We start from the raw sequence: 26,368 nt of genomic DNA, 5'->3' as shown, positions 1-26,368 counted from the left end.
CACTTGGATTTTCACTCAAGAACCCCAAAGGCAAGTTCAGTCTCTAGCCTATACAAGTTAAGCCTTCAGAGTCATCCTGGAAATCTCTGTGCAAGGATCATAAAACCTGCTCTTAAAGGGACCACTCACTGTCTGAAAGAGGAAAATAGCAAAGAATAATCCTGGGAATCCAAACAGATTTTAGATGAGATAAACGGCAAGCACTTGGGTTAGACACACTTGGGAAAATGCAGCGTAGGGAGGTAAGTCCTCACAGCAAGGTAAGCAGAAAGCCTTCACCTGAGACAGTCTGTGTTGGCAATCCTTTAGTACGTCAGCGCTCTACAGAGAGTGGGCTGACTTTAATGTATGGTGAAGTTAAATAGAATTAACGGTAGCAACACAGAAATACTGCCATATATTAAGTTTATTTCATATCCCTAGGGGACACTACAAAGCACTAACAGATGACAGAGTGTGGAAAAATTCCAAAGTGGGGTGAAAACACTCAAAGTTGCCTGGGGAAGTCACAGAGCACCATGTCACATTGGGGGCATGTTTTGAAATATATTGGTTGGGCAGACATCTCAATGGGTAAAAGCACTTGGTAAACAACTGGAAGGATCTGAGCTTGAACCTCCAGAACCCACATAAAGTCAGGCACTACAACCTACAGTTATAATTCCAATCCTTGATGGGGAAGAAGAAAGATAGAGACAGGAGGATCCACAGAATGGGCTGCAACCCTAGTGTACATAACAAAAACAAAAACAACACAACAACAACAAACAAGGCAGAAGGTTAAGACTGACCCCCAATGCTATTCTATGGTCTCTATGTTCCAGTTGTGGCAAAGGAATACCTACATTCATAAATGAACACACACACACACTCACGTGCATGCACACAAACTAATACAAGGTCGGGTGATCGCAGCCTCCTGGAAAAACACTCATGTCTGTACTATTAAACATAACATTAAAAAGCACATTTGATTGATTATTGATCTTACTCTAGTGAAGAATAGGAAGCTTGTGCTTAATAATTTTTCATATGGTTACAAGAAACAATTATAGAAACTTAACTATTTATCTCTATTGTTTAGAAACGATCAACACAAAAAATCCATATATCATATCCATCATGATAATAGCTCCCATATTAAAAGCCTACAGCCAAGACAGTACATTTGACTGTGTGAAACATTTAAACAAATCAGCCAGAGATGGAAAGCCAATATTAACAGTATTGTCTAGTGTTCCGGAGGAGCAAACACCCTCAGCACACACAGATCTCCTTAAAGGGATGGCTGTACTTCATCTCTGAGAGGCATACCATTTACCAAACAGAAAAGCACAACTCTGCTGGTTCTCACTGAAAAAGATTTCAGAGGTTGGACAAATAGCCCAGTAGTTAGGAGTGCTTACTGCTCTTTCAGAAGACCAGGGTTCAGATCCCTGCACCCAGAGCAGGCAGCTCTAAGGGATCTGATGGCCTCTTTTGGCCCCTGAAAGTATTTGCAGGTACATGATTCATAAAAACTTGCAGAAGCCCTCTATCTCTCCCTCCCTCTTTCCTTCCCTCTCTCTCCCTCTCTCAGGCACACACAAAATAAATATTTCAAAAAATTCCCCCCTTTGTAGTTGTTACTTTGTTTTGTTTTCCCTAAAATCCTGAGTTTTGAGGTATGAAAATTACCCAAATACTAACAGATGAATGTCTCCATGAACACACACACACACACACACACACACACACACACACACACACACACACAATCTGACACCAGAAACAATCCTTGAGAGAATACACTGTTCTACTGCCCAAATATCAAATGAATTGGATTTAGCCTAGAGTGCAATGCAATGAGAAGCGGACGAGGGAAACCGCCAAATCCTTTAAATCTTTCTTAAAATTGGGGCCCCATACATGGTACCAGAAATGGATCAAACAACTCATGCTACAAATCGGGCTGGGAGCTCAAAAAGTGTGTGTCTATGCACTAAGTCTGGCCTCTTTTTCTGGTTCTGCAGACATTTTATAAAAGATTCTCTTCTTTCCCCCCACCCCCGTGTATGCCTACATGAGCAACTGCACAAATCTTTTCAGGTGCTCATGGAGGTCAGAAGTAGATGCTGGATCCCTTGGAGCTGGAGTTACAGATGGCTGTAAATTGGCCAGTTGTCGTGGCCACCACTGTCCCAGTATGGGCCACCACCTGTCACATTCAGCCTCGACCCGCAAGGATGACGCAACACCCAGAGCTCTTCTTGCAGCAGTTTTATTCAGGACTTTATTCACAGCAATCTTTCTCCTTCTCCTTCTCATTCTCTCTCTCTCCCTTTCCCTCTCTCCTCGGGCAAACCTCTCCCAGCCCTTAAAAAGGCACGGGCTGCCAACCCCAGATTGCCAGGTGGGCACTGCCCATAGGTTCATGCATATGCAAGCAACTGACAATCATTGCGTGATCAGGCCTTAGCCATAATAGGAGTCAGGTCTTAGCCAATATTAAGAGCTGATTATCAGGTGTGGCTCCACGCAGCTCTCTACAGTTCCATCAGGTGTGGCTCTCTACACCCAGTGTGAGTGCTGGGAACCTATCCTGGGCCTTCTGCAAGAGCAGCAAGCACTCTTAATCAACGAGCCCTCACACCAGCCCCATAAAGAAAGTTTTATTGGAATTCAAACACAACTCACCTTTTTTTAAGAAAAAATATTTTCTTTCTTTTATTCTTTTGAGACAATCTCTCTGTATATCCCTGGCTTTCCTGAAGCTCACTATGTAAACCAGGCTCACTTGGAACTCAGAGTTTTACCTATCTCCTGAGTTCTGGGATTAAAGGCAAATGCCACCATGTTTTGTTTTTAAAATGTGTTTTCTGTAACTGTTCTGCTTTGTCAGCAGAGACAGGTTTTCATAACAGAGATGCGATGGCCCAAAAAGTCTTAGGATATTCTAATTAATATTTAAGGAAAAGTTTGTGACACCTTTTACAAAGGATTCTTTTGAGCACTCCTTAGGGAATGCTCATACTCATCTCAAAATATATGAGAAATGACCAAGTCTTTAATATGTGCAAGAATGCCAGATGGTCTCTTTCCCTGGGGGAAAATCACAGGATTTTCCAGTCTTCTGAAAGGGCCACAGGTTCATTAGGGCCCATCCATGTTCATCTGGCAGACCAGGACAGCAAACATGACCATGCCTGGCTACAAAGTGAATGGCTTTATCCAATATTTCTATAGATGATTCTGAGTACTTTCTGCTCCCTGGGAAGAGTTTCTATGTAAGATTCTTGACTTTTTCCTTGTGCACTGACACACCTGAGCTTGCTCTCCAACTAGCACCTGGTGCTGGTAACCTTTAACCTAGTTTCATAATGAAGGCGGACTAACGGGCTGGCCTCAGAGATTACCAGAAGTATAAGGTGCAAAGAACAGAGTAGCATATGTAGGAATAGCATAAGGAAGACTGGGGGATAAGGAAGGTATAGCTCTTATTTCCCCCAGACAAGGTCCAGACATTGCTAACAATGAATGAGAGGAGAAGCAGCACCTCACAAACTTGCCTATACTTCTGATACTAGAACCTTCGCCTTCCAAACTTGCAAATATATCCAAAAGACATCACTAAGTCTATCAGGTACCATGTATTAACAATCTCCAACTTTGCAAAACACTGGAAAGCGGTGCAGACAAGGAATCTTCCTTGTGCTAAGCAACCTGTTCTTCAGTTTTCAGGCCCCATTAACAGGGCCTGGCTCAGGAGATTGCTGGGGAACAAGGCTCTCTCTCTCTGCATGCCCGGAGGAGAAAGAGCACTTCCTCTAGGAGACATATGTTCTACCAGGTATAGCCAGCCTTTCCACACTGGGAAACCAGAGTGCCGTTACAAAGTTCATATTCATAAACGGCACAATAGTGTTGTCTTTAAAACTTACACTATTTAAAGTATGTTTACACTCTGGTGTTGAGCAGCATTAATGGTTATCCTCAGCCAAAAGCTGTTCTGCTCTGCACTCAGGCTGGATACATTTGGCCAACCTCTGCCACTCGCTCCACCAGATGAGGCGCTGAACCAGCACACAGCGCAGCCAAGCTCAGCTCCCATCTGCTCACCAGAGATCCTTATTAGCTGTGCTCTACAATATCAAACCGAATTGAAACAGTTTGCCTATAGCAAGGATAGGGAGCATGGAAGCCAGAAGCTTGCATCCTAGAGCTTAGCCAGGCAGTTGGAGGACTGTTCTTCTAGCCATACTGGTGTCAGCAGCAGAGAAAGTTCCAGAACCCCAAACTCTTCATTAACACCCAGAGACCAAAAAGGAAAGAGGCAGTAAAATGAATCCGCAAGTGAAGGAGCTGGCTTCTTCACTATTTCCATGGTGTGAATGAGTCAGAAGTCTTATTTTAAGGGATTTGGAAGCATCGCCAACAATTTCATGTGACAATATTTACTCCACTGGGAAGGAGAGGGGAAGGTGTCATTAAAGTTAATTATTTCATTTTCATACTTGGATGCAGGGAAACAAAATAAATTTCAATAGAACTTCAGGGCCTAACATTATAGCCCAAGATATATAATGAAAGAGTGATTTTATGTTTTCTCATGCTCATCAAGTAGAACCAGATAATGCATATTCAAATGAGGAGAGCCTTGAGCTCAGGACTGCCCAGATCTCATCACTTATAAACATGGCGAGTTGAGGGAGCCCCCAGTGGCCACTGAGAAGAACAACATCCATTTCAGCCTCCTGACTCGTCCCTCCCCGCTTCCTCCTTTATTTATAAACTGCTTAGCCTTAAGAAATTATTTTAAGGGATTAAAATAAGTGGCCAATAAATTCTAAAACCAAACTTAGGAATTCATACTAAAAACACTCTCAGAATGAATTTGGATTTCCTGCTATCCTTACAGTGAACAAGCGGCTGTATATAAATGCAGACACACACACATACACACACACACACACACACACACACACACGCACACACATACATCTATATACATGTGTATATCATACACTATAAAGCACACTGACTTTCAGGTTTCTTTGTTTAATCTAGGCAAATATATACCAATGGGTGCCAAAAGACAAGGCCTCTATTTCCTTCCTTCCTTCCTTCCTTCCTTCCTTCCTTCCTTCCTTCCTTCCTTCCTTCCTTCCTTCTCTCCAGTTGGGGAGGTTTGGCAGATCCCATTGCAATTTCCTTGCAGCAAAGGGCTGTGACAGCTGCAAAAAAGGGGTTCAGAATCATATTCTACCTATTCACGCTTTAAATTACTGACACTCGCTATTAACAAATAAAGAATGGTAGGCGCCATTTACGAACACATTCCCATGCTGTTGTTTGAATCCTGGGAGTAAAGCTGAACATAAAATGTGTTCATAGAAACGTTTGATGGGCACTTTAGATTAAAGGCACATGGGAGCCAGCAGAAGAGCACCGAGAAGTGAGGTCTAGACACATGCTCCTTGGAGTGTGACACGCCCACAGCTCCCACAACCTGGATTAGCTGAAGGGAGACATCCCTGGTCCACAATGTAGCAGGATGATAGTAAAGACCTGCTCACCTAATCCCCAAGAGTTCATAACAATTTTTAAAAAATGTTAATAAAGAAAATGGAACTAAAAATCTGTGTGTGGCCTTATAGATCACCAAATATAAATAAATATTTACAAAAACATTCGTACTGTTCCAATGTTGACTTTGGCATTTAAAAACAAAAGGCTTGTCTTTCCTCACTCGGGGAGCCACACTCCTTAGTAAACACAACATCCAAAGTCAGGTAATCAATTCCTAGACCCAAATTAGCAAAATAATTTACTACATTGAGTATAAAAATGTCAAGGGTGGGTAATTAGAATTATATGCACAGCAAGCTTCTGGAGGAGGAGGAGGAAGAGGAGGAGCAGGAGAAAGCAGAGCAGCAGGAGGAGGTGCTGCTCAAATTAGCTAGGCTCAGGGATGAAAGCAGGCGGGGATTCGGGATCATCAGTAAAGGCCACAATAACATGACTTTATTACACATGGCACGGAAATTATTTTTAAGAAAAACTCTGTGGTGTAGACAGAGCATGTATGATGTGATGGATCATTTTAATAACTGTCATTCAATGAAGCCAATGTGTGTTCATGTCACTGAAATCACATGAGTGAAGCAGAGTGCTGCCCAATACAATAGGATCCTGGTCTGCTGTTGTTTCTATGCCTGGTTTCATTCCAAAGTACAAATGACGGGTACCACAAGGGGAGGATGTCTAGCTAAGGAAGGAAAAGAAAACCTGTCCAGACTCTTACCAGCCTGCAGCGGAGAGCACAGCAGAGGCAAAAGATCTGACAGGGGTCCGAGTGTGTCCCACTAGAGCACTGGGCTGTTCCCATGAGGGCCTGGAGCAGTGTGGTTCACTCCAGGGCAAAGTTCTCTGGTATTCCTTAGGGCAGGTAAAAACCCCAAGGGGATTACAATGGATACAGACAGCACTCACTCCTGAACGATGCTCAATTCAAGTCAAGCTACACTAACTTACCATATATATTCTACAGCAATGTCAAGGGCAGATAAAAATAAGTTATTGAGCAAAGCAGGTTGGCAATCTGTAAGACCTGCATTTGAGTCTAGGCTCCCGCACTTGCTAGCTGTGTGACCTTGGAGAAACTGCTTACCTTTTCTGATTAACATCTATGGAAAGTTAATTTCTATCTATTGCAAAGCCTTCTCATGAGGACAAAAGCAGAGAATACAGGAAGTATCAGGGCACAGTAGGCTGCAAGCTCACAACCCGAGTAGAGCATCATATAGATCTAGTGCAAAGCACCTAAAGAAGCAAGCCAAGGGAACAGGAGATTCCTATTGTCTTCTTCCCCGTTCTCCTAGTGGCTCCTGCATGCCTGGGAAGGCTGGGGACAAACAAGGACAAACTAGGAAACCCCTATGCCAGATGGTGCAAGACAGGTGCCACCCTGCCCTACTCTGACCTCAGGCCTCCCTGCAATGCCCCAAGCCTCTGTCCAAGGACAGACCTCAGAATGGAGAGCAGAGGACGATGTTACACAGGGAGGACTAGAAGACATACACTGAAATTTGAAAGCAATTTTTTTTTATCCCTTTTTGACCCAGTTGTGATTAAAGGTGGCATCGTTGGCCTGGGCAGATATGCTGCTTTGTGGAAGCTGAGCTTCATCAGGCTCAGAGAGCTGGCAGAGACAACAATAGTGACAAAAACTGAGAATGGCCCTGTAGCCAGCCACCTCTGAAGTGAAAGGCTTGCTCCTCAGATTAGACAAGGATGGTGAGGAAACCCCGTTGCTATCATAGCACAGGCTGAACAGACTAAAGTCAGCCAAATAGCTCCTGCATACCTGCTTCCTTGGTGAGTCCTGTGGGGACGCGGAGTAGGGTGGGTGGTCCAGAGGAAGCCTGGGGTCATTTGGTTGTTTGAGGTAGTCTCATTCTGTAGCCCCACGTGCCTTGAACTCCTGACTCAGCCTCCAGATAGCTGGAATTACAATCATGAACCTCCGTGGCCAGCTGCCTGTGGGCCTGACGGGAGCCCAGCACATGTCGGCTTGGGAGAGTGCCAGGATCATGCCCAATGCATCCTTCCTCAGCGAGCACAGCTGCTGCAGTTGTTAAAGGAAGGCTAGAGCCACTAACATCCTCTTTAAAAGGGAAAACATCTCATTTCCTTTAGAAAGTTCTATTTGCAGTGATTAGTTTAGAAAACCTGGAATTTTAACCAGTCTTCAGGATGTTCAGCTTTCCCCAAACTAATTAGATTAGCAGCCGATAAAGCCTCCCTAGTCTCTCATCCTGGAAGGAAAGGATGGGGAAAGGGAGCATCTGAAGGGTGGACAAAGTGGCTCTCCTCCAAGAGGATAAGATTTAGTGACCAAGACAATAGGCCATTACAGGTAGAGAGAGCTTGCCACAGATGGAGGCTCAGGCAAGACACAAGTCCAGAAGGCAGGAGCTAGAGGACAGATGATGAGATTAAAGAGGGTGTTGCACTGGTCTCCTGAGCAATGCCTTATGAGCTCTGTGTCTGTCTTGTTCTCAAGAGTAGAGCCTGCATGCGTACTGCTCCCACCCCACAGGGGCTCATCGGGGTGAGCTCAGTCTCCTCTGCGCACCGTTGGTTGACCGTGTTTGCAGCTGCAGCCTCTGAGCTGGAGGGGGTAAACTGCTCACCATAGATAGTCCCACCTTGGGTCACTGACAGCATTAAAGTAGGAAGTGGGAAAAACATTCCCCCGTGAGCTCTGTCTCAGGGGCATCTGAGAGTCAGGAGGACCGGGTTCAGTGGCAGCGTTCCTCAGAATGTTCTCACCTGTAGCTAAGCATGCTGGGAGATCCTTTCCCTTGGGTTTTAGTTCCAGTGATGAAACTCGCCGATGAGTAAGCCCCTTCCTTTTATAGAGATGTTATAAGTGTAATAAGGATGCAGTGACAACATTCGGACAAAATACATGTGACGAAAGAACAGCTGGCAAACATGTGTGAATATATGTGAATGACTGTGCAAGGAGGCCCCCAGGCCGCGCCATTAGCCTCCAAAGGGAGCCATCAGCTTCTACCAAGCACCAAAAAAAAAAAAAAAAAAAAAGAAAGCTTCCTTGGAATCCACTTGAATGAATCCTGTGATACACACTCTTTTTCTGCCTTTATTTTTTAAAACATGTACAGGCAGAGCACCTGCACATATCTGTGTGTGCACTGTATGCATGCAGTACTCACAGAGGTCAGAAGAGGGCATCAGAGTCCCTGAACTTGGAGTTACAGACAAATGTATATGGGTGCTGGGAATAAAATCCAGGCCCTTTGTAAGAGCAACTAGTGCTCATAACCACTGCTATCTCTCCAGGCAACTCGTGCTACACACTCTTAGTCGGCACGATGTTTCTGAAAGTTTTCTGGCCTCAGAAGGCAATCATTTTATAAGGGTTGTTTCTAGATAATATTGCACATTTTGCCAAGACCAATAAATTTCTACTCATTCACTTCTTGGTAGATATGTAGGGTACTTTCAGTTTGGAATTAAAACTGCCCGGAAAATTCTGGAAAACAAGCCCCCGAGACACACACAAACACCATACACACAATGTGGTTTATCACACTATTTGCTTTGTTTTGTTTTTGAGACGGGGGTCTTTGGTATTCCAGGCTTGCTTCCAACTTGCTACACAGCCAAGGATGACCTTGAACATCCAATCCTTCTGTCTCCACCTCTCAAGCACTCAGTTTGCAGCGCACACCACTCGTTTGGTTTCTGCAGGCTGAGGGTGGAACCTAGGGCTGTTGTGCATGCTAGCCAAGTCCTCTATCAACCAAGCTATATCTTCCGACCAACTAATTGGTTTGGAATTTTAAGATGTGCACACTTCCAGGAAGTCAAAGAAACAGTCTCTATTTGGGTTAGATAGCATGGATTTCCTTGTAGTTTATTCTCTGGATGCCTCTGCCTGTGGGAAATCTCTTTTAAAATGGCCATTTTCCCCATTGCAAGACTACCTTTTATAGTGAAATTCCGAAGCAAAATCTAAGAAACCAATTTATACCTAATTGATTCCTAAAATGAGTCCACTTTCTTTTTCTGCGGAAGCGGAACATAAGGGCTCATTATAAACCCTTAATATACACATCTGCTCTGTCCATGCAAAGACAATGATGCAAAGAGCATCTACGGGCAGCAAGAAGGCCAGAACTCCTTCCCCGCAGACAGCCCCTAATGCCAGGCTTGCTTTAAGGATCGGAGCATGATGGTGCAGCAACCTTTCCCACAAGAAATATATTCATCCCTAGGCAAATGCCCAGTGACACATATTCTTATCATTATCTCAATTTCTGGTGGTGGACTTTGTCATGCACTAGGTAAATGGGTTCATACATTTTAAAAAAAAAAAGGTGCATCAGTGGCTTGTTGATTAGTGAGATGGAATTCATGACAAAAGCAAATATTGAGGAAGGATTTGTTTGGACGTGGTCTAGAGGAACAGCCCATCATGTTGGGGAAGGTTGGGTGGCAGGAGGCTCTCAGGTAGCAGGAGTTACAGGGCAGCAGATGTGCAGGGCTGGGGCTTCTCAGGGATGGGAAGCAAAATCAGCTAGAAACCCCAAGGACTACCCTCATCCCCGTCCCCCTGCAACCTATTCCCTCCAAAGAAGCTCCACCTGCCAAAGTGCCCACAATTTTCCCCAATATCATCAGCAGCTGGGGACCAAGTGAGCCCATGGAGAGGTATTTTCTATCTACACCAGGATAACAATAGCCTTAGCAACAGCTGATGTTATTGGCCAGCTGAAAAACTCTAGAGTATCCCTAGATTCAACTAGAACGTCTTCCTCACATAAGTGAGGTTTCTAATCTGCCAATCATAGCATCTCATCTTTTCCTTCTCTAGGTGTACACTGTGGGGATCTTCACTGATACTGTACCCAGAGATACCTTCCAACCAGCTCCCAGAGTCACTGCGGCTGAACACTGACCTCCTCTGCACACATCTCTATCCGACTCTATTCATGGACCCCAAATCTTCAGTTTCCATGATCATTGGTGCCAACCCCACACCTCCTGGCAGCCTTAAAGTGATATAATTAAGAAACAGTAGGTTTTAGCCAGGTGGTGGTGGTATATGCCTTTAATCCCAGCACGTGGGAGGCAGAGGCAGTTGGATCTCTGTGAGTTCATGGCCAACCTAGTCTGCAAGAGGTAGTTTCAGGACAGCTGAAACAATAATACATAGAAGCCCTATCTCGAAAAACCAAACAAAAGAAGAATAAAAAAAGTAGATGAGCCGGGCGGTGGTGGCGCACGCCTTTAATCGCAGCACTCGGGAGGCAGAGGCTGGCGGATCTCTGTGAGTTCGAGGCCAGCCTGGTCTAGAAGAGCTAGTTACAGGACAGGAACCAAAAAGCTATGGAGAAACCCTGTCTCAAAAATAAAAAAAAAAAGAAAAAAAAGGAAAAGAAAAAAAAAGAAAAAGAAGTAGATGTTAATTTTATGGGTTTACAATAAGATTTGCAGGAAGCTTCCTGGACACTTGACAGAATCCCCAAAGGCCAGAGTTGCAAGATCAGATCTCTAAGGAGGCATGTCAGGCAGGAACCCTTGCCATCTGCTGTTACACAGCCCCATGTCCTACACACACCCTTCTGGTCACCATCTGAGCAGCAGGCTATCTTCACGTTTACTGGGTCAGTTAGGGTCACTATTGCTGTGATGAAACACCATGACCAAAGGCGACTTGGGGAGGAAAGGGTTTATTCCACTCACAGGTCCGTATCACAGCTCACCATCAAAAGCTGTGAGGGTGGGAACCTAAGCAGGGCAGGAACCTGGAGGCAGAAGCTGACACAGAGGCAGCGGAGGAGCACTGCTTTCTGGCTGTTTCTCATGGCTTGCTCTGCCTTCTTTCTAACAGAAACCAGAACGAGGAGCCCAGCAGTAACCCCACCCATAATGGGCTGGGTCCTCCTGCATCTATTGCTAATTCCGAAAATGCCTGGGAGCTTATTTTACAGAGGCATTTCTGCAACTGAGGTTCCTTCCTTTCAATAACTCCAGTTTGTGTCAAGTTATCATAAAATCATCCAGCCCACAGGCCCTTTCCCCCAACCAGATCCCAACACTCTCTTGGGCCTGAGAAGTATTGGGGCTATCAATCAGAACTGGGGGAAATCTAAGTTCCAAGGGCCACTGTAAAGAGTGAGAGGGGCATGCTCTAGAGTCCCCCAGGTTTGGAATTCCCTCCCTAACCACCAGGCCCAGCTAGATATCAGAGAAGCCCCAGAGCCTGCAGCTGGGTGCCCACAAAACCAGATATTTCAATGGAGATGGGGTAGGCACCCACCTGCAGATTCAGGGTCCTCCCTGATATCTAGCTGGGCCTGGTGGTACATTCTACAGAAACTTTCTCTTACCAAGATCATGGGTCTGTATCTCAAGGACTACTGAGAGAGACACATGGAAAGGGAAGATATTTTAGGATATTTTTCCTTCTAGAACATGTGGACACATGATTCTACATGGACAACAAAGTATCTCATAGAAAGCCCTTTAAAAGAGCTGAGTCTATATATGGAGAAGGGAGCGAGTCTCTATCAGAACATTGCATGAGGATAGAGCAATGTGCAGCCCTGGAGTACTAAGATGGAATACAGGGATAAACGAATATGTAGGAACAAGAAAGAGCCTGTCTCCTATCTGGCAAGGTGTGTGGTGGTGGTGAGTAAGAGCAGTTCATATCTGAACTCCCAATTCATGGGTCATTTCTTACCACCATGCTCTGCCCCTCTCTTGTAAACCATAGGGCTACTCTCAAGTAGGTCCTAGGATTAGGTAGGGCTAGGAGACCTGCACCCAGGGATATGTAGTCCCAGTGCCTTCCATTCAACCCTGCTAGGCATCAGGGAGCCTGTAGCTGGAAGCTCACAAGACCAGACTGGTGGAGTTGGGGATAAGGGAGGAGAGCAGTGCCTTTGTTCATGAGAAATGTCTTCCCCAAGTGTAGTTAACTCTGATCAAAACAAACACAACTACCTCCTCCCACTGCCTCTGCAGAGAAAGGGAGACAGTGGGTTAAGGAGCTTCAGGCGAGGGGCAGTAAAAATGTCCCCATATGGTAAAAATGTCCCCAAATTATCAGCATGCAAGAGATCTGACGAGCAGGCAGGCAGACAAGCACTCTTGACTTTGTCCCCTAGACCACTAAGCAGGTTTGCCTTCCAGTTCTTATTTGAAGGGTGGATTCCTAGTTGATCACAGACATAGAAATGCAGAAGGGGAGCCCTAACCCCCAACCTCTCCAAAGACAGATCTGCAGGTGAGGGGGCAGGCGCCTGGCCCCCATGACCACTCCCACCTAGGGCTTTCACCACCCAGCAGGGGGAGGTTGGTTGGACACCTCTGGAAGCCATCAAACAGGGTCTCCTGAAGGCAGCCTGCTCCAGATGGAGAAATCAAAAGGGCCCGGCGTCTGTCTGCAGGCTCCTGAGGTGGCTCCCGGGTAGACTCAACAAGTTCCAGGGGCCTCGCAGCGCCGCCTGCAGCCCAGAAACCCCAGGATGTGGCAGCGGACCTCCGCGCGCAGGCGGCTGCCAGCGGCTGCTTTCAGCACCTCCTCCTTCTCCTCCTCCTGCCCGAGATCTGGCTCCGGCTGGAGGGGCTCCTCCACGCGCCGGGCCCCCGCCCCACGCACGCGGCCCGGCCCGCCCCCGCCCCACCCCCGCCCCACGGGCCCCGGGGCTCCGCCCGCCTCGGTGGCAGGCGAGCGCACAGGCTGCTGGCGCGCAGCTCCGGGCGCCCTCTCTTCAGTCCTCTGCCGCCCGGCTCCACAGAGTGGCCAGGACCTGGAGCAGCGGCCAGGACTCCCTTCCCGCTCCCTCCACCTCCCCACCCCCTCCGCCCGGCCCGACTCCCGGATCTCGCCGAAGACAATTGCAGTAAATGAGGACATCTGAGGAGCACGGAGCCGGGTGGCTGTGGCTGGCTTCGCCGCGCCGCGATCGGGCGAGCGCGCGGGCGTCCCCGGAGCCGGCCGAGCCACAGCCTCCCCGCGCGCGTCGCTGAGCAGGAGCCGGAGGGACTCGAGCTGCGGCGCGGGGGCCGGCCGGGCCGGGCGGGCCGGGCCCGTGGCAGAGGAGGGGGCGGGCGGCGGGCACGCAGCTGGCCAAGTCCCCGGAGCCAATCCTCCTTCGGCACGAGCCCGGCGATCTTTGCCGTGGATGCTCTGCCCCGAGTGCTCCGTGCCGCGCCAGGCTTGCCAGGGTCCGCGGCAAGACATGCCCGAGCCCGGCGCTGCACCGACCTCCACTTATCAGTAAGCAGCCAAAGGTAAGCGGAGCCCAATATATCCTCCCGCGCCCCGAGCCCGCTGCACTTGACCGCGGGCAGATGGGTGCAGACCCTGACTCGTGCGCACGCACTCGCCCCTAAACCGGCTTTGCCTGGGTCCGGGACGGGAGGGTGTAGCCAAGAGCCGACCCGGTGGCGGGGGTGGGGGGCGAGGTTACGCAACTGCCTCTGGCAGGACCTGGTCGCCCAGGGGCATCTGGCAACTTTGGCGACAGCATGGGAGGAGCGGGAATGTGATGTCTGTTCTAGACAAACGCCACAGCCTTGTGAGCACAGGGCATCCTTAGCCAGGCAGAACTAGGCAGGAGGGGGTGGGGGCTCTGGGGAGGACCATCTCTCTGGAATGTTCGAGGTTCTGAAAGTATTATCCAAACTAAAGCGAACAGCCAAGTACAGTATAGCTGATTAACTTCAGGGAGATGGGGGGTATAAGTCTGAGCAGAGGGGCCCTGCCGCCTGCCGTTTAGCAGAGACCAAAGCAGGAGCGAAGGCAAAAATGCCCACGTGAAATGTTCGTCTCTCTTGCTTAACTGGTATTGGCACCTTCTCCGGGCTGCGGGCTGGGGTCTGCACCCGCTGAGCTTCTGCGTGTCTGGCATCCCATGTCTGACCTGCACAAGCGTGGGAAACCAACCTATGCTGCAGAACCTAGGGAGCTTAGTGAGGGCAGGAGAGAGGAGGGAACAAGGGCCAGACCCAAGCAGGGGCAGAGACTAGAGCCCAAAGTCAAGAATAAGACTCTGTATCTTGCTTGTTCATGCTCGGGGTTCCAGGCTAGTGTCTCCACTGCTTGAAAAAAGAGCCTCTCCCTGTGACCTCAACATTCTACTACCCTGAAAATATGCCACAAGGAGATGGAGCCAGTGATAAAGGGATGCCAGGAATGGGGGAGGAGAGGCACCCCTGGAGTAAATAACGGAGAAAATGGGTGCTTTTTACTCCCTGCAGTCCAGGGCTCAGATCCCTTTCCTTCTCTTGGTGCAGGGCTGGGGCTGGGGGATTGGCTGCCCTCCTGGGCTCCTGAGCTAGAAGCAGTAACAGAAGCAGTTTAATTTGACCTTGTCTGCATGGGTGCTGAAATTCTGCCGAAGCATCCCGAGGTGAAACTGGCAAGAGTGGGAAGGAACTTTGGGCAAGCCCTGCCTTGGCTAAGAATCTACAAGATCATTTCAGAGCACCAAGGCATGGGCTAGCACCAGGTTGAGGTCAGCCGTGTGAAGGTTTTCCCTTGGAAAAATGACTTGATTGGGGGTTACTTTTTCACAACCTGACCAGGGCACAGTCAAGGTTACAGGACTAGGGGTTTGACTAAAAATGTCATTCAGATCATAAAACCTAGATCACCCCCTGCCATGAGAAGTTCATAAATAAAAAGGATACTGCCTCCTGAAGCTTATGGTAAAGGCTGAATAGCCAGTAATCATTTCACTCCGCAGAGGCGGAACATGCTGGGTTTTACTATTCATGGTGTGCTATTTCTTACATTCGCATCCTGTTGAATGTTACTTTTCAAAGTTCATATTTATCTTTGCAATATTTTTTTTTGCAAGCAAGATTAGCAAACGTGCACAAAACAGCTCAAAGGAAAAAAAATGCAAGTCCTGCCATCTACATACCTCACCGGTTATTAATAATTTACAGTCCGGGTTTACTACTTCCATGAGAGGGTACTGACCTCCAGGACGGGTTTATCAGAACTGAATCTGGGAGGGAGCGAGCCCAGCATACCTGTCACAATATTTGGCATAAATTATGTGAGCTATAGAGAGTTTTGTTTTCTTTATTAAATCTATCTTTCCATTAAAAGGTAGAGTGATTCAATTTAATTTTTTTTATCTGCAAAGGTTCCTCTTAAAAGACAGGATGTCCTTGAAAAGCAAAGAATGTCTTAAAAGGACAACAGTTGCCATGATTTTCTGTTTTATTGTCGTGATTAAGACACTGGGGTTTTGACATAAATCAGGTCCATTATCACATTGAGAAACATAACTAGTGGTTACGACGCAGGCTAGTAAGACAAGCACTAGAAAGCTCTATGAAAATCTGCCCATCCCATTGCCTCAGTTTACCACAGAGCTTCTCTGCTGCAGCTTATTTTGCCCCATGAAAGAAATTGCAGACTTTTGTCTTCCCCTTTGTAGACAAAATTTTAAGAACTACGTAAGTAAATGAAAGGCATGTGCTGACAGATCTCCATCTCCAGAAAAGACCCCTGCACAGTAGAGTTCACAGAAAATAACGAGAAGGCTGGGGCATACCAATCTATCCTAGCGAGAGGCCAGGTACTTATCCACATTGCTAGATGTTTGCATCCCTGTTTGTTCCATTGCACAGCTATCTGGCTGAGAGAGACAGATACCGAACTCCCTGGTAGAAGCAGATTACTTACGTTGGGTTCAGACAATAATGCTCAGAAATGATCGGAGGCATAGCACGGTACAGCAGTTCTGAGGACAGGCCTTGCCACTGAAGAGCAGTAACAGAGCCACCAGAGGCTTTAATTCTAACACTGTAGACCAACCCAGCAGACACCTAAGCCAGAGATGCTGTTAACAGATCATCTTGGGTACCGCACTGATTATACAGAATGGAAGTGGTTCACATCCTCCTGGGAATCAAAGGCCATAGGACTTCCAGACACAAGAAGGACTGTTTTCCACAGAACCTTCGTAAATGTGATAGCAGGGTTCATCACCCCACCCTCTACTGTAGTTCCAGAGATCTGCATTCTTCAACCCCAGATTCGCTGACATAATTTATGATGAGGAACCTTCATGTTTGATTTTAATATTTCATAACATTATGGAGTAGCTTCAATATTTTAAAGCAGAATTTAGTATGAGCGATGTGACATGACAACACACACGTCTCCACGGTGTTCAGAGAAGCCTTTATCCAGGCTTAATCTCCCTTTATGTAAATATGGTAAAACATCATGACCTTTAATGAGTACACTTTTTTTAAAAAGTGCTTTTCTTATACCTTGAGGACGGAATACAGATTTGTACGAGTTACAGTGGCCCTGGAAAATCACATAAACAAGTTGTCTGGATGACTTCACAAATTAGCAGTATGGCACACAAGGTCTGGGTTTGAACCTCTCAACCATGTCTCAGGATATAACCATTTCATTCCCCGAAGGTACAGAAGGTTGTCATGGAGGCAACCAAGACCCCGCCCTCAGATTAAGGAACATCAGAATGTCAGAGACATCTCCTGGTCATTCAGTCACCTAGGTCCTAAGCCATCAGGATTTGCAGCCTGAACTGGAGACTACTCAGTTCTAGCTGGGCATGAAAGAAACATGAACTTGACTATGGAGAAAGTAGAAATAGGGGACAAGAAAGAGCTGTGTTTCTAAATTACCCCATAAACCTTGTGGATAGTATACTACTACTTCATGAGGATCTGGAAAGAATTCTCTCTGAAGTAATCATTTGGATATTGCTTTTGTAGAACAGGGAGCCCAGGATTTGAAGGACGGCATATTCATAGGCGTGTCCAGTGGCCACATCATTCTGGGATTGGGAAGGCTGAGAAAGAAAAGACTAGAGAGAGGCTTATCTGTGCAGGGTGTACAGTCACAGAAGTTCCACTATTTTAACAAATGAAGCAAAGAAACAACAACCAACAGTGATCCCAACAGCACGTCAAAATGCTCCTCGTAGTTTGCATTGGAGTTACCATGGAAAATTCCAGTCCAGCCTTTGATAATCTAGCCTAGGGCATAAAAATGAAAGCAGTAAACTACAGACCAGGAGGGGTGAGAGAGAAAGCTGCAGAACGCCGAAAACGTAGCAAACAGCTTTGCAAATGAAAGTTGATTTCTCTCCACTTCAGTGACCCGGAGAAGCAACAGGGCAGGCTGATGTTGCGGCCCTCGTGTCAGCAGCTGTGAAGAGGAAACTCTAAGGAACAGCAGATCCATTGCTCACTTGGTATTCCTAGTCCATTCCAGCAAGTGACACAGGTCCCCTACGCATTGTTCTTGGAAGTATCCCGAACGGGTCAACCGTCCTGCTGTAAAATCTCTTCCACATGTTTTCAGTGGGTAGATTCTAGACAGCTCATAGCATCTGCAGCCTGCTTCATGAGATCTGCTTTTTTTTTTTCTAGTGCTTTTAGGAATCTTGGAAATTTACTGGCACTATAAAGACCTGACTTTTAGAAGGGAGTGGACATGGCAAGGTAGACAGATAAGCAACAGGGGATTTCAAGAGTGCAGGAAAGGCCTTCAAGGAATCTGGGACCAGCAGGAAGAGAAGAGGTGACTAGGATGTGGCAAACATGCAAAGACATCTAGACTCACAAGAGAGAATCAGGATGGACAGTTCTGGCGTGAGTGACGCCTTGACTGACTTCAAGTGTCAGGTTGAGAGAGGATCTGGGCCCAGCACAGAGATACCAGTGCTTACACCAACTGGGCGTTACAAGAAGAGGAAGAGACTAGCAAGGGAAGAATGAGGAGTGACATTTGGCAAAGGTTGGGTTTTAGCATCACAGGGTGCTCTGACATGGTTTGAAGCCACTTTAAGAAGGACCCAGAAGGGCAAGACAGGCCTCCCAGGATGCTTTCAGCAAGAGTGTGTATCATAACTAAGTGTTGGTATCTAGATAGAAACCAGAGAAAAGGAACCAGAGGCCAGCTGAGAAAGTACCAGAGGTGAGAACTGACTAGTGCCAAACGTGGTTGGTAACACTGGGGTTGGATAGAGAGGGGCCAGCTATGACAGATCTTTAACAGTGGAATCCTGTACCATGGCAACGGTAGAGGACTAACTGAAGTTCTACTCAGGGGTTGAGGAGCCAGCAGGAAAAAGGGGTGGTGATTCCCTGGAATTTGAGACTGGGTATTCAACTGGAAATACAACATGAAAAGGTGAGGGTTTTTTTTGTTTGTTTGAAATCATTTCTCTTAACTCAAAGCATCAAAAATACTTTCAAAAAGGGAGGAAAGAGGAAAGGATGGATGGATGGACCCGGAGACTCACAACTCAAAGAGAGCCTTAAGGAAGAGACACTGTAGGATCTAGTAACAGGTGCTCAATGAATATTTAATCAGGCTATTAACAGTAAACCTAGTCAGTCATTTCACTGGAAATCCGGGGAATCCTGGCTGGAAGCAACTCTTCCTGTCTTTTTTTATTTATTTATTTTTTAAAAGAAGATAGTCTAACCATGCTGTGTTTAGAAAAGAAATGGCTAAAGGGCTGAGTTTCCTCTGCCCAGTTCACAATTGGGATCTTCTCTGCTAAAGTCCACTTGGGTAGGGACTGAGTTTTAAGGGAAGAATGTCTTTGAGCTGACTTACCTTGAGAAACAAACAAGAAGAAGAGCAAGCCTAACTGCCTGCTTTCATGTCCATGAAAGCTCTTGCACACAAGAACTGACATTCCAAGTTCAAGGGAATTTTCGCTAGAGTTCTCCCAGAGTTCACTGGGCCAAGCTATGACCGCCAGTGTCTGCCTCGGGACCTTTAACCTCACATCTCAGTTTGAGACTGTGACACCACCTTCCTTTCCTTCAGTACTGTCTGAAAAGTCTGTACAAGGATGGTACATGTCGATTCCTCCCTCCTGTCTTCTTGAAAGCACACTACACAAACGGCTACCATCCACTGATGATGAACTTGAGGCTCCCACAGCTTGAAACTGTGTCCAGGACTTAGTGTCCTGAAGAGTTCTTGGAACGCTGCCAGTGGAAGCATGGGGAGTTGGAAACTTTGAGGGCAACCAGCGTCTTACTTTTAAATCCTAGCTTTCATGTTTCTTGTCAGAGACGTTTAAGACGGCGGTGTTATGACTTCTCCCTGTCAACTGTCGTGTGTGCCTGTTTGAATAGCGGTTGTTAGTTCTATAACCTCGCTAAAATAATTTGTGCCTCCACTCAGTTTATTTTTGTCTTGGTATTTGCATTTCTCTTTGTATGTATTAACTCTCCTCTGAGTACATCTCTATTTACTGTGTCTGTCAGATTCACTGGTGTGGCAAATTTACCCAGGGTTATGTAGAGCGATGACATCATTGAATCTGTGCAAATATGACCCGGTCTTGCTCGACAGGGACGATGCCCCATGGCCCTCTATGGCATACTATCAGGTGCTGGCACAAACACACATATTAATAATAAAAATTTTTAAATCAAAAATGAAGAAGATATCAAGGAGGTGGGGGAAGGAAATAATGAAGGGCACAAGCCAGTGGTTTATCTTCATAAATGTACTATCAGAATGATCCGAGGAAGCCAGCAATGCTTCTGCATCTCTTTAATCCCAGCACTGAGGATTCTGAGGCAAGTGGATCTCTATGAGGTCAAAACCGGCCTAATCAATCAACACAAGCTCCAGAACAGCCAAAGCTACACAGTGAAATCCTGACTCAAAAACAAAACAAAAACCAATAAATAGAAAGTGATCCAAGGAGTTTAAAAAATATATAATGCTTCCTAGTCTCTAATCTCCAGACACTAACTTAAGGGGTGGGGTCTAAATATATAGTTTCTTTTTTCTTTTAGTCCCTAACCCCTCGCAGAGAACAAGTCCAGGGATCAGTCTTTAAGGAAAAGGCGCGCTTTTTTCCTTCTGCGGAAGAACAGCCACTTATTGGGCTTTGTTTACTTGCCAAGACAGACTCCTTGTTTAAACACACACATGCATACATGCATGCACACACAGGAAAAGGCTCCACCTCATCAACACTCAGATCCTCCTCCAAAGAAAGCATCAAGAAGAGCAACAAGCAGCAGGGACAATTGATGGATTGGGTGAGATCAGCATTTGCCTTGTATTCGGAAGTCCACTCATTGCCCGCCTTGTGCTCGTGTCTTAATCTGTTGTTCTCTTTCTTCTTGCCATGATCTGTAAATTACCATGGCGCCTGCACCATGGAGGGCTGTAGATGGAGGCAAACATAGGAATATCAGCTTGGCCTCCCCACTAGATTGACACTTGAGCATTCTGTATAAGGAGAGTGTCATACCCCAGTTGCCTGCCCTGGCTTTGGTTCTGCCTAAGAATCAAGTGCCCACCAATCTCTGGGTGGAGAAAAGATTTATGCAACTCTAACCAAGCTGCCAAAAATCTGAGAGTGAGGCTCAAGGCCACTGAAGCTCTCTATACCTCCCTCAAGTGCAGAATGAACAAAAGGCACCGTAGTTCAACTGCCCCATCATTGCTTCTTCTGCCAGAACGTGCCTGTCTCTGTCCACCAATGTGTCTGTCATCCTATCTATATGTTTTTCTGGCCACACATTCATCTTAGTAGATAAGTAATGGCAGGGACTGATTATACTCCTAAGGACTGATGGTACTTAGTAATCCATATTTATATTCTCAGGTCACATACAGGGTTTGGAAAATGAATGTGATTCCATCCAGACTTTGATGCACTTTTGGGGTACTAAGGTTCACTGTTGTGCTTTGGACCCTACAATGTTTGCCACTCAAAGGTCAAGGGTGCCTCCTCTATAGCTGGTCAGAAGGCTGGGATTATGAAAGATGTTACGCTCTGAAATTTTTATATGACTAGAAGCCACTGAGCCGTGTGAATTAAATTCTTAATTTATTTGGGAACTACATCATATTCCTAAGAAGCCAGTTGGAAATCATCAGAACAAATACACTGTTAGCAAGTCGAAATGGCTGCAAGGAATATGTCATCAAGTCCCTGCTCGGCTTCACAGTGAAACGTAAAACTGGTCCCATTCATAGACCATCTCCTTATTCTTGTATGTATGCTACCTCTTTCTCTTGCATCATCAGGGGAAAATACGTTGCATAACTCCAGGTAGTGGTTTCTTCAAACTTAATGAAAACTTGTTCTTTCTCTTATTCCTACTCAGGGTTTATTACACAGCCAAGCTCTCCAGGGAATGTAGACAGAATTCTTGGAAATCACTAATACTGCATACTCATCCAGAGGCTCCTTGACCAGATCATGGGAAGGGCCTCTGCTCCAAGGATGATGTACATTTATATTCTCAAATCACTCAGCAAGTATTGAAGGATGGCTGGGTACAAGGCAGGGAAGTTGCTGAGTAGGCCTTGTCCAAACACTTAGGTTTGGGAAAAAGCACATTAGGTTGCTCTCTGCATGCTTTCAATGCAGTCCCCCACATTCCCAGGATCACTCCCAGCAACTTGTCCCTAGTACCTTCTGGAAGGATGCACTGAGTATAACTCCCAGCTGAATGACACATTGCTGAGGATGATGCCTCACTGTTTCACACGTGCCTAGCACCCATTATGGTATCTGGTTACCTTGAAGAAGCAAGACAAAGTCTATCCTATCTAAACGCAATGAGCCACGAGTAGAGAATGAGGTTCATCTCTGGAATGTGAGCCAAGGGAAGAAAAGACACACAGTAGGGATGACCACAGTGTGTTCTAGACATGGTGTGGGGATGTCAGAACTTTGTTAGTGGGGATTCTTGAGTAGTGATGAGAAGTAAGAGCCTAGACTTGGGTAGGAAGGAGTTAAGAAGGCTTTAAAGACAACAAGATTTTCTACTGGACTGGGCTCTGCCGAGAGGAGAGGCACCTTTACTTAGAGCCTCTCCAGACAGGGATGGGTGTAAGAATGGAAGGTAGACTTCAGGAGAGGCACAGAGACTACTATGAGGAGGGAATGGTATGGAAGGGAAGTCAATAGAGAAACAACAGCAACGAGACATAAGAGATAGTGGGGGGTACTCTGGGAATATGCAGGATTGACATGAAGAGATCAAACTGCTAGCAGTTTGCTTGCCGGAAGAGGGTTCAGCAATTTAAGCAGGGGGTGGGTGCAAGACGGGTCCAGAGTTCAAGCTCAGTGGAAGTAAGCATGGTAGCTGTGTTCCTAGGTTGAAGATGGACCACACTAACCACCTCTCAAGAAGCACCACAGGGCCCTCTCCGTGCCACCGGGACATTGCTAAAGTCCACACACACAGGAGACAGACCTTCAAAGTGGAAGACACAGCATGTGAGAGATGCCTGCATTCCCATGTTGTAAAGTAGCAGCTAATTTTTTGATATGAATAAAATAAGGCAGACAGTTAATTGCTGCTGTAAAGAAAGAAAAAGAATCAACTAACCGCTATAGAAAAGAAGAGAAAATACTAGGATTCATGACAGATGAGATTATTTTAATGAAAAAATTATGACAACTATTGGGGTGGTCCAGTCTAAAAAGCGTACAATATACAGGCAATTTATTCTCTCTTCCCCACTACTAGAGAGGACACATTTTTTCTTTCTATTTTATTTGTTGGTTTTTTTTTTTTCCAAGATAAATTTTCTCTGTGTAACCCAGGCTGTCTTGGAATTCGCTCTTTAGACCAGGTTGGCCTCGAATTCAGAGATCTGCCTACCTTGGCTTCCTAGTCCTAGGATTAAAGGCATGTGCCACCATGCCCGGCTTGTACTTACTTTCTGAACATTGAAACTTGGACCTTTGCAGACCTGTAATAAATAATTGTCAGTCATTCTGATCAGAGTGTTTCTTCACTTTCCATATCCCAAGCAATTAAGTATGCATGCTCTTTCTGACTAAGTGTGTGTGTGTGTGTGTGTGTGTGTGTGTGTGTGTGTGTGTGTGTGTTTCTGGGATCAGTTACATATACAAGTATAGGCGACCATGCAGATAAGTGTCTGTGCATGTCCACTCAAGAGGTCCTCCTCGGGAGCTCTCCACTTTGTTCGTTTAGATGTGTTCTCTTATCTATTAGGAGAGGCAGCCCTGGTGATCATCTTGTCCACAGTTCCCCGGTGCTGGGATTAGAAACTCACACACCACTCCTGGCTTTTTTACATCTGTTGTCAGGATCAAACTCAAGTCCTTGAAAGCACTTTACCAACTGAGCCATCTCCCTAGCCCTTAAGTCTTGTTTAAACTGACAAAACAATCTTCAGGGCAGTGAGCAATTTCTGAGGTCACCCTCACCAGCCATCAGCTTCAGGGAAAGGAAGAAGGTGGCTCCCCTGATTCAGACTTTGAGTTAACTCTGAATTAAAGCACCCTCTAACATTTGTAGCCTATGAGTCGGAAGGCCTTCAGAATTCAAAGCAGGCTATCTTTCCACATTAGACCTGGGTCAAGGAAAAGTATGAGGGCTAGCCAGGTCACAGACACGATAGCTCTGTACAGCCAGGGAACTGTCCACATGCATTCTTAGGGCAAGACATTTTCTCTACATTCAGCAACCAGCTTATGAATAGAAGCCGATTATAAGAAGCACTCACGGCTCTTTCTTCTTGGCTTAGCTACCTCTGCTGTGAATTCAGACCTATTCAACATCCTGGCCAAACCTAGGAAAATACAGGGGTGGGGATCTGTTTGAGGCTAAGAGACAGAGACTTGCGTGGCCTTGCCAGAAAGACAGATTGTATCTTCAATTCTAAATGACTTCTATTGTACATGGCTACTTATATACCAAAATTCTGCCCTGGATGTCCCAGTATGGTATCCTGAGATGAAAGTGAAGTGTAGCAGGGAAGGTTCTGCTTGCATAAGGCACTTTGAGGGACAGGGAGGAAAAGTCAGTATTCCATTCTAAGGTTCCAATAAATCAGGAGTTAAAGGGTATTGTGCACTGGGGCTGGAAAGATGGTTTGGTGGGTAAAGTGTTCGTAGGACACAGGAACACACAACCCAGTTTGGGTTCAGCATAATTAAGGTAGCGAGGCAGGGTTCCCAGCTGATTTTTCAGACAATCATAACATTCTGCTAATTGCTTTCTACCAGCTCAGATGCCATTTGGAAGTGGGTAAACAAAGGTTACTGTCTTTGATGGAACCGTAGGGAAAAGGAGAGTCTGCTTCCTTGAAGAGGACTGGTTTCTAGATCTTCTAAAGTAGTGGTTCTCAACCTTCCTAATGCTGCAACCCTTTAATACAGTTCCTCATGTTGTGCTGACCCCTGACAACAAAACTATTTTCATTGCTGTTTCATAAGTGTAGATTCATTCCTACCATTATGAATCGTAATGTAACTGTCTGTGTTTTGCAATTGTCTTAGGCAACCCCTGTGAAAGGGTTGTTCTGTTCCCAAAGGGGTCACATCTCACAGGTTGACAGCCACTGTTCTGAAGCCTCCACACCAAACCCAAGGTATCCACGCCCGGACCAGGCACACACCTCATGCCTCTCTGCCGGCTCACAGTGCAGGACAGTGTGCACCCATGATAGCAGTGGTTTGCAGCGTTGGGGTGACTTTTCCAAGGCTCTCTCTTGGTGAGCTACATGTTCTCATGACACAGATAAGGGCAAACCAGAGTCCCAGTGGAGACAGGGTTTCTTCTGCCCCCAAAACTGCATTTTACCTCAAAATATCTCTATTCCCAATTTCAGACTAGAGAGGCACCAGTTCATAAAGGTTCAGGTTACCCTTCGATATTCCACCCAGTAAGAGAGGGAGAGGATGTAGTTAGTTCAGTTGGTAGATGGCTTGCCTTGTATGCCCAACACACTGATTCCCAGCATCAAGTAAATGAGCCATAGGCATATACCTATAATCCCAGCACCAGAGGTGGCAATTCAAGGTCATCCTCAAATACTGTTAGTAAGCTCAAGGTCAGCCTAGAGAGAGGTGGAGGGAGGGAGGGAGGGAGGGAGGGACAGAAAGAACGAGAAGAGAACAAGAACACAAGCAGGCTGTGTCTTCCCTGATTTCCTACCACAGCTAGGTTGCTGTCCCTGGAGCTGTTCCCTCACTTCCGGCCAACCCAAGAGAGACATCTGAATGTACTTAGAGTCACCCCTCTGAAGACGGAACAAGTGTTGGGAAAAGGGCATCTCCATGTGTTAAATTCATCTAGACCGTGAAGCTGAGGCCCATTCTAACATCTATGTGGTGGTCTCTGCCTCAAGACAAACGGGCTTCAGGACTGTGAACTAGGTTACTGCATTAAAGCTTCCCCTATAAACAGGGGTCCTGGAGTGAGGGAGAGCTTACCTTCCTTCCCCGCTGGGAAGCTCCACGGTAAAGCTCATCCACTTGCCCCTTTTCCCCACTCTGAGGAGCCTACTGCACAGGCCTTTCCTCAGCTTGTGGAATAAAATGTTGACTCAATTAATCTTGAACCGCAGCCAGCATCTCTGGCTCCAAGGTGCCTCGACTGTGGGAGAGCCATTGGGAAGCTGGCAATTTCATGCAGTCCCGATCCACACTCATGGGGTGACTTGCTGGCTCTTAGGCTATATACAGTGACGGAACACCCCAAGGCAGGTAGTTTCTCTACAGTCCCACCTGTCAGAGGACCAATCAAGACACACATACTACATTAGAGGAGCACATAGGAATCCTGGGAAGGATGAGACATTTTACAATGGCAGAATAGAAGCAAGTCTTTCCCGTCAGCTGATGAGACCCCAAACTTATGGAGCTGCTCATCACAGCCCACAAGGCAAATCGATTTGATTATAAATTCAAACCAGCAGCAGTTTTCTTCTTCATAGTAAGTTCTCTGGATTGCTGGCATGGTCTGCTAATTCTCCAACCCATGAGAGCATATGTATACACTCAAGTACCTAGACATACAAGCACAGACACACACT

General features: G+C 46.3%; 2 protein-coding genes across 4 annotated transcripts in view; one reads left to right on the top strand and one right to left on the bottom strand.

Moving 5' to 3' along the window:
- Dock1 (dedicator of cytokinesis 1) overlaps positions 1-26,368 on the bottom strand; it is a 503,376-nt gene that overhangs the window by 223,423 nt on the left and 253,585 nt on the right. The gene's annotated exons all lie outside the window — the stretch shown is intronic.
- Insyn2 (inhibitory synaptic factor 2A) overlaps positions 13,214-26,368 on the top strand; it is a 55,670-nt gene continuing 42,515 nt past the window's right edge. For both annotated transcript variants that reach the window (XM_026781615.1, XM_005351415.3), the window contains exon 1: positions 13,214-13,815. The gene's annotated coding sequence lies outside the window, so the exon portion shown is untranslated. The remainder of the gene's footprint in view (positions 13,816-26,368) is intronic.

This window comes from Microtus ochrogaster, chromosome 8 (genome assembly GCF_000317375.1).
Source record: "Microtus ochrogaster isolate Prairie Vole_2 chromosome 8, MicOch1.0, whole genome shotgun sequence".
NCBI classification, from domain to species: Eukaryota; Metazoa; Chordata; class Mammalia; order Rodentia; family Cricetidae; genus Microtus; species Microtus ochrogaster.
Note: the sequence above shows the minus strand (reverse complement) of the source record. Positions and strands in the feature narration are given on the sequence as shown.